This window comes from Lepeophtheirus salmonis, chromosome 4 (assembly GCF_016086655.4).
Source record: "Lepeophtheirus salmonis chromosome 4, UVic_Lsal_1.4, whole genome shotgun sequence".
In the NCBI taxonomy this organism is placed as follows: domain Eukaryota; kingdom Metazoa; phylum Arthropoda; class Copepoda; order Siphonostomatoida; family Caligidae; genus Lepeophtheirus; species Lepeophtheirus salmonis.
In genome coordinates this window covers 50,498,623-50,511,731 of record NC_052134.2, presented here as the reverse complement: position 1 = coordinate 50,511,731, position 13,109 = coordinate 50,498,623, and the positions used below count along the sequence as shown (strand labels likewise).

The 13,109-nt window shown below is 33.2% G+C and overlaps 1 non-coding gene across 1 annotated transcript; it reads right to left on the bottom strand.

Annotated features, from left to right (window-relative positions):
* Positions 1 to 11,286: 11,286 nt before the first annotated feature.
* Positions 11,287 to 11,393, bottom strand: LOC121117041 (U6 spliceosomal RNA). Its single transcript, XR_005864032.1, has one exon. It is a non-coding gene; the product is annotated as a U6 spliceosomal RNA (small nuclear RNA).
* Between the last annotated feature and the right edge of the window lie 1,716 nt (positions 11,394 to 13,109).

Below are 13,109 nucleotides of genomic sequence, written 5' to 3'. Positions count from 1 at the left end.
ATAATATCAAATAATAAATCATTTATAGAGATTAAATGAAGGACTTATAATTTGACAAGTAAATATATGTGAAACAGAAATAAGAAAGAAGAATGAAATTAAAAACAAACAACGAAAAAAAATAGGCTTTTTATTTATTGAACTTACATGAAAATGCCCTTTTTCATCCTGTCACAAATTTATGAAATATCCAGTTTTTTTATATATAAGGGTGAACAAAAAACTATAATTGGGTTCCCAATACACCATATGATCCATTGAAATGAGCACAAACTAATTCAATAATGAATGAAGGTTGAGTGATTGAAACTAATTTATATTTCGATATATTAAACCATAAACAATTAGTTAAAAAAAAAAATTTGAACTCTCTAGCTTACGTACAAGTTGAGAAAATATCATTTAAAAGTGATTGACAAAGTTCCATTCGTGCACTCTAAGCAATTGGGTGTCTCCAGGACCACCATCTACAAAAACAGGAAGTCTAAAACGTCGGAGAGGAAGAAGGGATCGGCCAATATGTTCAAACTGGACACAGAAAAGTTAAAGAAAACAGTCCAGGCCAATCCTCTCAAGTTCATGAGGGCCCATGCAAATGAACACGGGGTTTAAGATAAAACTTTCTTGAAAACTATAAAAAAAAGTGGGTGGAAAGTGCCTTGTGAGGGCGGAGAGACCATTTTTGACACCAGCCATGAAAAAACCTATCTAATCTGTTGCAAGACTCTTTTGAATGAGTCTTTTGAGTTCTTTTGAACTCTTTTTTGACACTTTTCCCCCCCTCCCCCTTAGAGCCTTGATGCCAATCCCCTCGACAACAACTTCTTAGTGAATGTCGAGGGGAAGTCCTCTAGTGTTGGTCATCCAACACACAGAGGTCCTCAAAGTTATAAATACATTGTCCACCATAAATTTGAAACATATTGAAGTACAGAGCTCAAATTAGTGTGCTTATACATGAATGAAGATGCTAATTTAGGAAATGAATGAAAATCTAATTTAGGACAAATAACCAAAGGCAGACCTTTGCGCTCTACAAAGTGCCCATTCTAGTAAACTTTATATCATTTATAAACAAATTTTATGTTTTTACTAAAACATATGATCACCAAATATCAGTTTTGTTGAAAACCGATACACCAATAACCTGTCCATGATTTAGCTTGTAATTCCTCCTCTCTAAAATGTAAGTTTTCCTTCTATTAGACAATCTAGAAATAATTACTTTGAGTACAACAATATTTTGTAACTATTGCTGTATTTCCGAATAAAATTAAAGATCTAAAATTCTTTTTCGAAATAATTAATCTAAGACTAAGTCATAATAGCTAATCTGATTGCCTACGTAACATGCTTCAAATAAATATTAAGTCTTATTATTATTATATCTTGGTACATCCTATATTTTACAGCTATACTTAAAATTAGGGGTGGGCATTTTGGAGAGCACGAAGAGAAAGTGGGAGAGATACATATTGTACTGCTGAGTTAAGACCCATGCTAACATCAGCTACTTATTAAATGATTGGGTAGGGGATTAAAATGCTTTTAAAAGGTAGGCAATATTTCATCATTAAGAGCTGGATGTTAACACTACCACGATCTATTAAAGAATGAACAAAGACGAAAAAACAAACATGCATCAAACATTTTTCCTTTTTTTATTAAAAATATTCTTTTTTTACTCATCAATGTTTATCTTGCCATTTGTTATTACACTCCATATGTATATCTGTAAAAAATATGAACTGAACACGTGTGTCACTATTTTCTGACTGATAATTCTGAAAAGTTTTATTTATTAATTCTTGAAGAGAGAAGATTGAAATATAAAGAAATCACAAATGAGTGTGCTCATAAAAGACGGAGAATAACTCTGACGATTTGTTGTGGAGTTATGAATGTTAGTCCTCATTGAGTTCAGAGTAGATTAGAAGATCAATATCGGAGTATTTCCAGCTTATATCCTTACTTTTAGTTAGAAAATGTGATTTGTGTTGTTGTTTTTTTCTTCTTCACGGCTGTTTGAAGCTGATTTTTTGCAACGCCTCGACAGTTAAGCCGTTTTTCGACCAAACATTCTTCAAATTGTCAGGATTATACTCATATATCTTATATTAATAAAGTAAAGTTGTTAATATGAATTTGGTAGCAATGTTAATGCAGCAGAAAGCGAAAATATGCATTTTTCTAGAATATTATGTACAATAACTTCCCAAGTCAATTATATCTTTGCTCTTTAGATCACATGTATATTATGAACATATACAGTAAACCTGTTCAAATTTAAACTTCTTTTTAAACAAACCTTTTAATATTGGACTTTTTCTCGTTCTCCAAGGTCAATAGAAACTAAATTTACCAGTCATTTGGATTTTGGAGTGCAGCTATGCTTGCTCTTTATTTCTATCCCTTGTAGTTTCGGGCATACGAATACTTATGGACTTTTATTATGCGATCAATTCAAAAATGAGTTTTCCCTTAAATTGATAACGATATAGAGCGTTTTTGAAGAGGCTCTTTTTTTACCATTAAAGTTCATACTTTCAGCTATCAAATGCAATACTTTTAAGCATAAATAATGCTCCCATTATGGGAGAAATAAAATTAATCCGTGATTTGGCGTCAAAGGCCATGATAGAAACTTAGAAAGTTAATTGTATTGCTCAAACTATTCTTGCCAGAGCCTTACTGCCACTTCTTGAAAAAGTAACGATGCCTGAAGCATGTTTGATATGTGACAATGGTACAGCTATTCAAATGAATACATCAGTTGGATCTATTGCTGAAAATAGCTCTGGAGGTATACCATATCGTTGGTGTAAAACAGTATTTGACATGGTAATGAAGAATGCCACTTTGAAACTGAAGAAAAATGGAGTTCTGGTACTTTTAGTGCATTTTGATTGGGTGTAAACAGAAAAAGGATGTTCAAATGCTATAATAACTGTAAAATAATGTGTTTCTACAATCCTCAAAAATATTTGTCAGTTGAGGTACAAGGATCATGAAAATTATTCCTTTGATAAAATACTACAACGGTGACTTGGTAAATCAACACTATCTTTATGAACTTTTATGTCTGATTATTGAATTCATTCTTTAGTTGTTTAGTTTATTTATTTTCCAAGCTGTTAACATCATTCTTTAACTCTTAAGTAAAAAACATCTAGGTATACAGTAATTAATGACTTTGCATGTGCTCATGAACGACAGGGTGTAACACTGAGGATTTTTGGGGAGTTATAGGTGTAAGTTCCTATTGAACTCAGTTAGAATGAAAAAACCACAACGGAATAAAGTCTATCTATGTCTTTATTTGGTTGGGGTGAGGATATCTGTCTATTTTCCTACACTAAAAGCTGCTTGCAGATAGTCTATTAAAACGTTATAACAGCTAAGCTGTTTTACTCTCAAACATTCTCCTAATTGTCGGGATTAACGCCTTGAATTTCAGTCTATTTTATTTTTTACACACCAACAGTTCATATTTGATGCATCTCAACTTATACACATTTGTTATCTCCTAAAGAATGAAATAATAACAATAATAAAAAACCCTGCTACCCAGAACAAAAATCCTCTCACACTAAGGAATGGCTAGAATTTATATCTCTAGTCATAATATGACTTTTGTATTAGACTGTATAAAAAAAACCCTGGAAATGATTCCCCTTTAGATTTTGAAGGGAAGGCAACAGTTTTTTTTTAAATAAATACATATATTATGCACTATTAATATAATTATTATGTTGTTCCTTCATCAACATATTGCTACTAACTCTTAGCATGAAGGAACAGTATCATATACATTGATATATTTAAAGCAGATGTTTGCTATTTTTAAATTAAAAAATGATTGTTTTTTTAACTTACATTTAGAAAAACATAATATTTAAAAAAAAAAAAGAAGACTAATCTTCATTATATGAAATGAAATTTTTGTATAGATTTTATACTATATTTTTTCATAATTAGTGTTCCATAAAAATATGGACACATTGAATTTTAAAATCCAGCAAGGTATAATTTATTATATAAATAATAAGATTTAAACAAAAATATTTCTATAAATGGATGTTTGTCTGAGCTCTCTTAATCATTAATATATGCGGCCAATGATGGGTTCCTGGAGGCGGTGGAAACCCTGGCACTCGCTGCAGATGCAGTCCTCTAGTATAACGTCCCAGTGCTGACTGACTGGGGCTGTGAGGTTCTCAGTGTTTGGATGACAGACACAGCAGGTATTTTGGGTGCATTTCGAGGGGTTTGGTATCAGGGCTGTAGGGGACCAACAGTGCCATAAAAAGTTCAAAAGAGTATTGCATCGGAGGATATGGATTTTTTTCATTGCTCGTGTTAAAAGTAGCATCTTCACCCTTACTTATCTTTTTTATCCTCTTTTTTGATAGGTTTATTGACATTCTGTTTTGAAAGACCGAGATCTCTTGCATGATGGAATTGAGCAAATTGGCCTGGGCTGTTTTATTTAACTCCTCTGGTTTCAGTTTGGACTTTTTGACAAAGCCATTCTTCTTCTCCAACATTTTTGACTTGCTGACGGTGTAAACGATGGTCCTGGAGATGCCCAACTCCTAAAAGTGCACGACTGGAAATTCGTCTATCATGCTCAAGCATCATTTTCTCTAATTGTACATGATCTAAGGAGATCAGGTTTGTTAAGTTTTGTAATTATTTCTTATGCCTTAAGATATCAAAATATGAAATATTTCTAATCACTTAAACTTAATTGATTATTGAATGTGTTAATGCTCAGAGTTCAATAGACCACTAAATGGACGTATTTTCTCTTTGTGCTTGTCCATCTTTGACGCCCTCTAAGCCAATTCTTCCAAAGTATGGGGTCATTATTCAATAATAACTATTGGAAATAGTTCACCGTTGCTTAACAAAAGATGATTTGAATTATTCAACCAAGTTATGGTAAAACTACTGAAAAACAGATTTGAGGATCATGAAGGCGTTTGAGACGGATGGCAGCAATGAACGGAAGCCTGTAAGCTGAAGCCACATCATAAAGTAATTGGACGGGATCATGAATGTTTTAAGAGGCAGCATTTAGGCATATCCTCAAATCACAACGCGCAAGCTCATGCAAAAGCACAACATTAATGAAGAGACGATCCGTAATTCCGTGAAACACATGGGCGTCAAGAACTATGCCGCCGAAAACGCCAGCTCATAAGTGCAATGCAAAAGGCCAATAAGTTTACCAATACAGAAAAACTCCTCAATTGGATAAATTAGACTACTCCACCATTGTAAATTGTGATCTCCTTCCTCACCAGATATGAATCTCCCTGATTATGGCATTTTAGTGCCATTGAATGCCCCCCCGCCATAAACACTGGTAAGTACTCCTGTCACCATTGAGCAGGAGTGGTTTGCTTTGGTTGATGAGTATGTCATCAGAGTGTGCAATATTTACGATTTGCCAAACTGACTTGCTCCACCCGACTCCTGAATCTGATGTAGGCCCTCTTTATTAGGTCTTTCTCTATGATGGCCGCCTACTCCTTGATATATGCAATCCAGGAGACTTTTGTAGTGTGATGTTGCCAGTTGGTCTTTGCCTCCAACTCACCCCAGAAGAATTAGTCCATGGGATTAAAAAGTTAGGAGGTCAGGTGTCCTTATCAAAAAAAGACATTGGCATAATACTTTAGACATTCCATGGATGTGCAAGTAACATGAAAGGGTGTATTGCCCTGCTGCCACACTCAAAGATGGTTCCCAGCCACCTGTTCCATCCAAAGGAACAGCACAGTGCTCAGAACATCCATGTAAACGTCCATGCACCCTCAGGTAAGTGTCCAAAATGTAGGGCGGCATGACGTCGCCCTCTCTGGAGATGACCTCAAATACCATGACTGTTTCAGGGAAATTGGTGCTCATGAGTTTTGGAACATCCATGGATCCATAGCCAGCACCGATTATTCTGCCTGTTGAAAACCTCGTCGTGACAGAATATTTTATTTCTGCGCCCAGTATGTGTATATATTTAGTTAAGTGATCATAATTATGTACTTCATCCCACTTATGCTAAATTATTTTCCCATAAATCATGCACTTTTATTCATAGTAAGTATGTATAAAGTTTTAAACACGACCATTAGCTCAATACCCCAAATGCATCATACCTCTTAAATTAATCAATTGCTTCTATTAACATGATCATTCATAAATATTATGTAAAAATTTATGCCTCTTCATAAAAAAAGGTCTCCTTTTATATTTACAAAATGAGTAAAAGAGAGATAACACAAGTCTAATACATTCGTTTCACCTTGTCTAAAGATGTCTAAAATATGTCCTAAAAAGCGGAGCGCCTTTTTTTTAGTAGAACAGACAGCTTTATTTTAAAAATAATTATTTAATTGCTGGCGAAGAAACATACTTAAGAGAATGAAAACGTAACAAAGAGGTTGTTACGCACGTGACCATGAGTATGGCCAAAATCTTTTTTAATTGGGCACGTAAGATTCAACCGGGGGAATCGTTAACATCCGCATAGAGCAGATACGGGTATGATTTTAGTCGACTTCCCTGCCCTCAAAACTGCTCGCAGTTAAGCTGATCTACTCCCAAACATTCTGCATATTGTCAGTGTTAACATGTTTAAACAAGACATGTGATCTCTGAATATAACAAGCTGAGGTGGTGGGAAAGATCAAAAAAAGATTCTAAATTTTCTCAACACCAACAAAAATTATGGCAAAGTTTTGATCTTTTCTGATGAAAAAAATTTCAGTGTTGATACCACTGTGAATAAGCACATCCCTACATCACAACCGAATATCCAGCCAATATCTCAGCTTCTTTGTGACCTGTCATCAGAATAAAAAATATAGTGACCAGCACAGGCGAAGTCTGCCATCCCATCTTTGTGAAATCGATCTTATGGATAAGAAGGTGCTACCTTGGGTCAGAGAAAAGTTCCAGACAACTTTTCGACGGACCACCATATCATAACGCCGTTAAGATCCAGTCCTTTCTGAAAGACAACTTTCCGGACTTTTGGGACATCAACATGTGGCTACCCTCCTCTCCAGACGCGAAACCCTTGAAGTACTCTATCTAGGTGTGTCTGAAGAGAGAGTGCATACTACTCCTCACATGTGTGTCCAGTCTCTAGACGCTTCCATCGAGAATCGAGAAGGAGTGGACCAAGCTTGAGTCTGACTACATAGGGAAGATCTGCCAAGGGATTTAGGCAACTGTTGGAGTTGAGGGCAAACATATTGAATAAAAGATGTGGCGAGCATTATTTTCAGATGAGATAAATATAAGCTAATAACTTGTACGCGTGCTCATGAAAAGAGAACCAATGAAAATTGGTTCGGGAAGTTATATGTTTAAGTTCTTAATGGAGAAAAATTTAGGGTAATTATCGGAATAAATCATGTCTATGTATCATTGCTGCTAGATACTGAGTCGGATTTCTGTTTATTTCTTCACTTTATAACTGTTTGCACTTAATCTACTGACAAGTATGACAGCGAAGCAAAACTCTCCAGTCATATTCCTCTAACTATTCGGGTAACATAAGGACAAGACATATTTTTACAATTATAGGGATGTACCTAAAGATTCATCTCTGAATTAATTAAAGATAGACCAATAAAACAAACAGCTCTCTAATTTTGCTGCAATGTATAATGTTTATGTTTTGTGAAAGACATCAAATTTTGTCTTTGCAATGCTGCATGGTTTAAAGCTTTGTTCCCACCAACACGATTTAAATTCAAGTCTGCTGAAATATAGTTTGGGCATTACTTTATAAAATTAAATGGAATTTGTGCAAAGTAAATGTATCATTTTAATACTTTATTAATTCGGACGAATCTGGTATAAAGTTTCGTAACTCTCAAATTGAAATACACTTCGACCTCATCCAGATCCTAAACCATTGCATTATGACCATTTTGTTTGTTTTTATTTAATAGTATAGACGGTTATATTCATTTTACAGTCTAATTATGGTAATAACAGAAATATATCATTTGAATATACACAGTTTTGAGTATAAAAAAGGTTTGGATTAGTATTTTTCTTAGTATTACAATTTTTTTAAGAATAGACGCAGAATGAAAAATATTCCCAAATTTCAACACTGTATTAGGCTGCATGGTAACATTTAGAACTCTGATTATATGTGACATTTCATCCCATTTCAACATATCAGGTCAATATTTGCATTTCTATAAATTCATCAAGAAAAAAAAGATCCTAACAATTTACAACATAAAGAAAAAGTTCAAGGTTCCAGAGTTTATTTCAATTAAACAAAATAAATATACTGTATTTATTTGAAATTATTTAGCAACAGGGAATCAGATGTTCACTTCATCGAGCACTCTTAATTCTAGAGTTATTCTCTTTAAAATAATTTGGGAAAATTGAAAGTTTGCAAAACACTACTTGATGAGTGATCGTGCTTCTCTATTTCGACATCTGACTAAAAAAGAAAACAAATAGAAAATTATTATAAGTCACCTAACCTCTTGTATGATCAGAGAAAAAATAGGTTGTGATGCAATCATATGGAATATGGAGGAGGTTAAAGTTTTTTTGTAATTGTAGCACACGCCCCTGCATATGTTTATTAACAGATCGTATAATTTCATCTTCTCTCTTTTACTAAAAGAATATTCTGTGTTGAAGAAAAGCAATGGGGAAATCATTACAGGGTGCGCAAACTATCCATGTCGGCAATTTGGCATACTCTCTTGGGTGGCACTTAGGTAGATTATTTTGTTGTGTTAGATAGCTTGTTCAAACCAGCACCTGTTGAAAAAAATGGAATCAATTCACAAAGTCGTTGAACCAAATATTTGGAAAAGGCATGAGCCCCTTGTTGGAATCTGCCACAAGGGTGACAACATAACAGTTTTTCAAACTCTTGGACTCAATGAGACATTGTTTGGTTGGGTTTGGGACATATGAAGGACTCGCATCCCTTACACACCTTAAAAAAAGGTCTCAAAGGACTCCAACACAATCTTGACGACTTGTATTTGACCGGACTTTTGGCTTACAAACTAGTAAGTTCTGAATCCAATGGATTTTGTTTTGTATGGGTGCATATCGAAGGACCAACCAACCGAGCCCCTTGTAAAACCGAAGACAAACTTATTAGTTGGATCAAGAAGAAATTCCAGGATTTCTCAAGCGACCATGTAGCAAGGAGCTGTTTGCGTTTACGTTCTAGTATAGATACTGTAATTGAGGCTGGATGGTAATTCATTGAAGAAAACAAATTAGAATTGATTAAAATTTGCAAATCTGTTTTTTTTTTTAATCTGATGAAATGCTTGGAAAGAAAATTACACTTGAGAAAAATGTTTATTTTAGGACGGATAGCTTGTGCACCCTGTATCATGCATTAATATACCTATCTAACTTTTTACTACTTAAATGAAATATATCATTCAATTAGTGTCTTGACGTACTTCTTCAAAATATTATATTATTTTTTTTTGTTCGTTTTTTTTTATATATATATATATTTTTCTTTAATCACTTATTTAACATTTGCCCTTATTGAACAAATGTGCATGTCTGTCAGTGAATTGAAGTTTTTATTGGTGTTGAGACTCGGTCCAAAACCGATTTTTTAAGGCATTTTTTAAAAATGTTCCTTAAATATGTCCGATGAAGTTGCATATACAACATATAGATCTCCAATTCTTTGGATCAGTCGCTGGTAATGGTATCTTCTAGTCATAAAAACCACTATAAATGAGAAGCTGTAATAACAAAAGTACTTTTAGCCATAAACAGGCCTTGGTCTTGCAAAATAATATACGCATTTGTCAGTAGAATCTCATAAATAAGTCATTTATTGCTTCAAACGTCTTTAAAAAATATAGCTGTCGCTGAGAGGGATAGAGCATAGTGGCCTGAACTGTTTCCTGGAGGAGGAGGAGAAGAAAAAGGAAAGAGGAGGGGGGGGCTTGGGGGGGTAGGGGTTTGTACAAAAAAATGAAGTAAAAGATAAAAAATATGAGGGTTTTTCTGAAAAGTTTCTGACCTAAAACGTCAAGATGACAGCACTTGTAAATCGTTTGAGTGAATTGATGTAAGTGGTAATTTTTTCAACCACACAACAGTTCCCATGGCGAATATCCACAAATTACAGTTTGAACTTATTCACCAGTTCTAGCCCCAAGGGCCTTCTTTTTGTTCCTTTATATAAAAATAGCAACAGGAGGAGGAGACAGATTTTCGTCAAATGAATAATTATTTTGTTAGAATAGACCGAGAACCATATGGTCTGGTTACAGAGGGGGGGATCATCGCTAGGAGAAGTGCGTAGAGTTACATGGAGACTATGTTAGAAAAGAAAAAATGTCTTGTATCTTTGCTAGATGGGAAACTATTCAAACCATACTCTTTTAATACAGAATGTGCATTTCCTTCTCTAAGAGCGACCATGATTAAAAAACTAAGGCCATGAAGAAGAGAAGAATACTTTTTCCAAACACATTGTCCATTGGGCCACGTTGCTTCACTTAAGATATTTTTTTAGACCGATTGGAACTAGTATGATACAATACTTTTGTACTGTTTCCGGAATCAATATAACACATGATCCGAAAAGTGCGGAGCTTAACAAAGAAAATACGTTTTATTTCGTTCAAAATTGGTATTTTTCAGGCTCTTTTTTGGTCCCCATAAACCCTTTTTGAAGGGCATTTTTTATGACTTTATGTAACTGCAAGCATTGTTCCAATATGGTTTGCCATAGTACCGTTTTATATGTGATATTACCCCGGTGCATCTATAGTGCCACATACCGAACAACACTATTTAAGTTCAATATTTCGGTCGATACGGTGGACTGTAAATCAATCATTTGCCGTTTTTTTGATCTGCCCATGTGAACCAATTATTTTGGTCTCACTCTATAAACTGAATTTTTCCACATTATAATTAAACAATTGAATATAGTTGTGAATATTACCTGATTTGAGATTGAGCGTAAATTGAAAGAAAAAAAAAAAAGTTGGAATTGGGAGGAACAAAGTTTGAATATTCTTATTAATTAACTCTCCCTATTTTGACAATTCTAATTTATCTTCGAACGATATCTTTTATTTGTCATCTCTACCATCTGATAAGTCGTCCATTAAAGTTATCATATGTTTAACACATTCTCACAGTTGGGAGTTTTATGTCCATCGTAATTTGGATAACATTATCATCATTAGATAATTTCACTCGAATTTGGAAACACTCATGACGTCATCGGCAATTCATCTGTAAAATCTGTTTAGACCGATTTTTTTACCTGTTATCCTTGTGCTGGGGGCATGCTAATCTTCTCTGTACATTTCCAATTTTATTATGTGTACTGCCAATGCAAGTACAGACCGAATTTATTTGTGGGAATACACTAAATGGATTTTCAACTCAACTGCTTTATAAAACCTAATGATGAGTTCGGTCCAACAAACCAGTCTTGTACTTTCAGACTGAAATACAAAACTATGATTTTGTATGCAGATATGAACTCTGATCATACATCAGTTTGAGTAGTTTCACTCTTGTCAGTTGGTAATGGAATGATGCAAATGAAAAAGACGTTATCTAGACAAACATCAATCAACATGGAATTGAAATATAACTACTTTTTAAAGAAATAGTTTTTTTACTGATTCCTCAAGTTACATGAATGAATTTGTGTAAAAACATGCATCAATAAAATGGCTACTCCCTTAATTCAACATTTAGCAAACTCATTTATTAATATGAAAAATATCTATTTGAATAGCTTTAGAGTAAAGTGTTTTTTTTTGTGTTATATTCCTGTTAAATCCTTATGTCATTACTTTAAAACCACACAAAGTCAATTTTTTCGGAAACAAATTTTTTAGAAAAAAATTTGAAATATTTAATTTTCGGAGATAAATTTTTAAAATCCATTGACACCCTCAAAAAGTATTTTTTGCCAAAAAAAACTTCAAATATAATATTTTTTGGAGAAAAATCTGAAAAATCTAGATGTATTCACGAAAAAATACATATTTTGAAAAAAAAAATGATAATAAAATTTTCAATTTTTGAAAAAAAACATGATATTTTTAAAGAAAATTTCAAAAATTTATATAAATATTCACAGAAAACTAAATTTTTCCTTACAAAATATAAAAAAAATATATATCATTTATTTAATAAATTTCAAATACTAAATTTTCTAGCAAAAAAATAAAAATTCCTTAAGTTGGGGAATTTACAGCCTCTCCAGCCCACACTCTGTTGGCACCCATGATATATTTCCATTGATTAACAATATTGATTAATTTTGGAACTTACCCTCAAATTTTAATGCAAATACTTCCTTGGGATGTTTCGTCCCCAAACGTTAAATTATATACTTTTGATTACAAAGAAGGTCCCTCTAATCGTAGTTTTTGGGAACAAGAAAGATCCGGTTATACGGATTTTTTAAAATCCTAGAAACAGTAAAATGGGAGAAATTATTTTTCAATGACCATTTTTTACTATTTTTCCTTGGTTTTTTAATTTGGAAGATTATTAATTTATGTCCTAAAAATTGTACGATGTACTTGAAATAAAATGACATGAGTTAATTCAATATTATTGATTAATGAACACTTAATGATTGCAATCCTTTGTTAATATAATTAACATTTCTTTTTTTAAACTTAAGTAACATGAGTGGTTACTTGGTAAAGTGTACCTACTTCAATATTGCCTCAATAAAGTGGATATTTCCGTAATGATGTACATAGAACAAAGTTTCATTTTTAATTAACCAAATTAATTAAAGCTGTCTTTCCTCCTCTCTAAAGAAATTTGCGTGGTAGTTAGTCTACTCTTATCAACAGTAGTACTATTTTTTTATTAACATATGGTATACAGGCTGAACACTACAACTTATTTATCTTGAATACTATACAGGGTGAGGACTCAAAGTTTTAAAACCCATTTTTACTTATCCATAGTTTTATTTTTGTGTCTTCTTTATGGCAAAACTTTTAAAGCAAAAGTTTGTGATTTAACAGTTTTTCACACTTTATATTCAATATGTCCCCTCAATTATGAATGATGGCTTCAATATG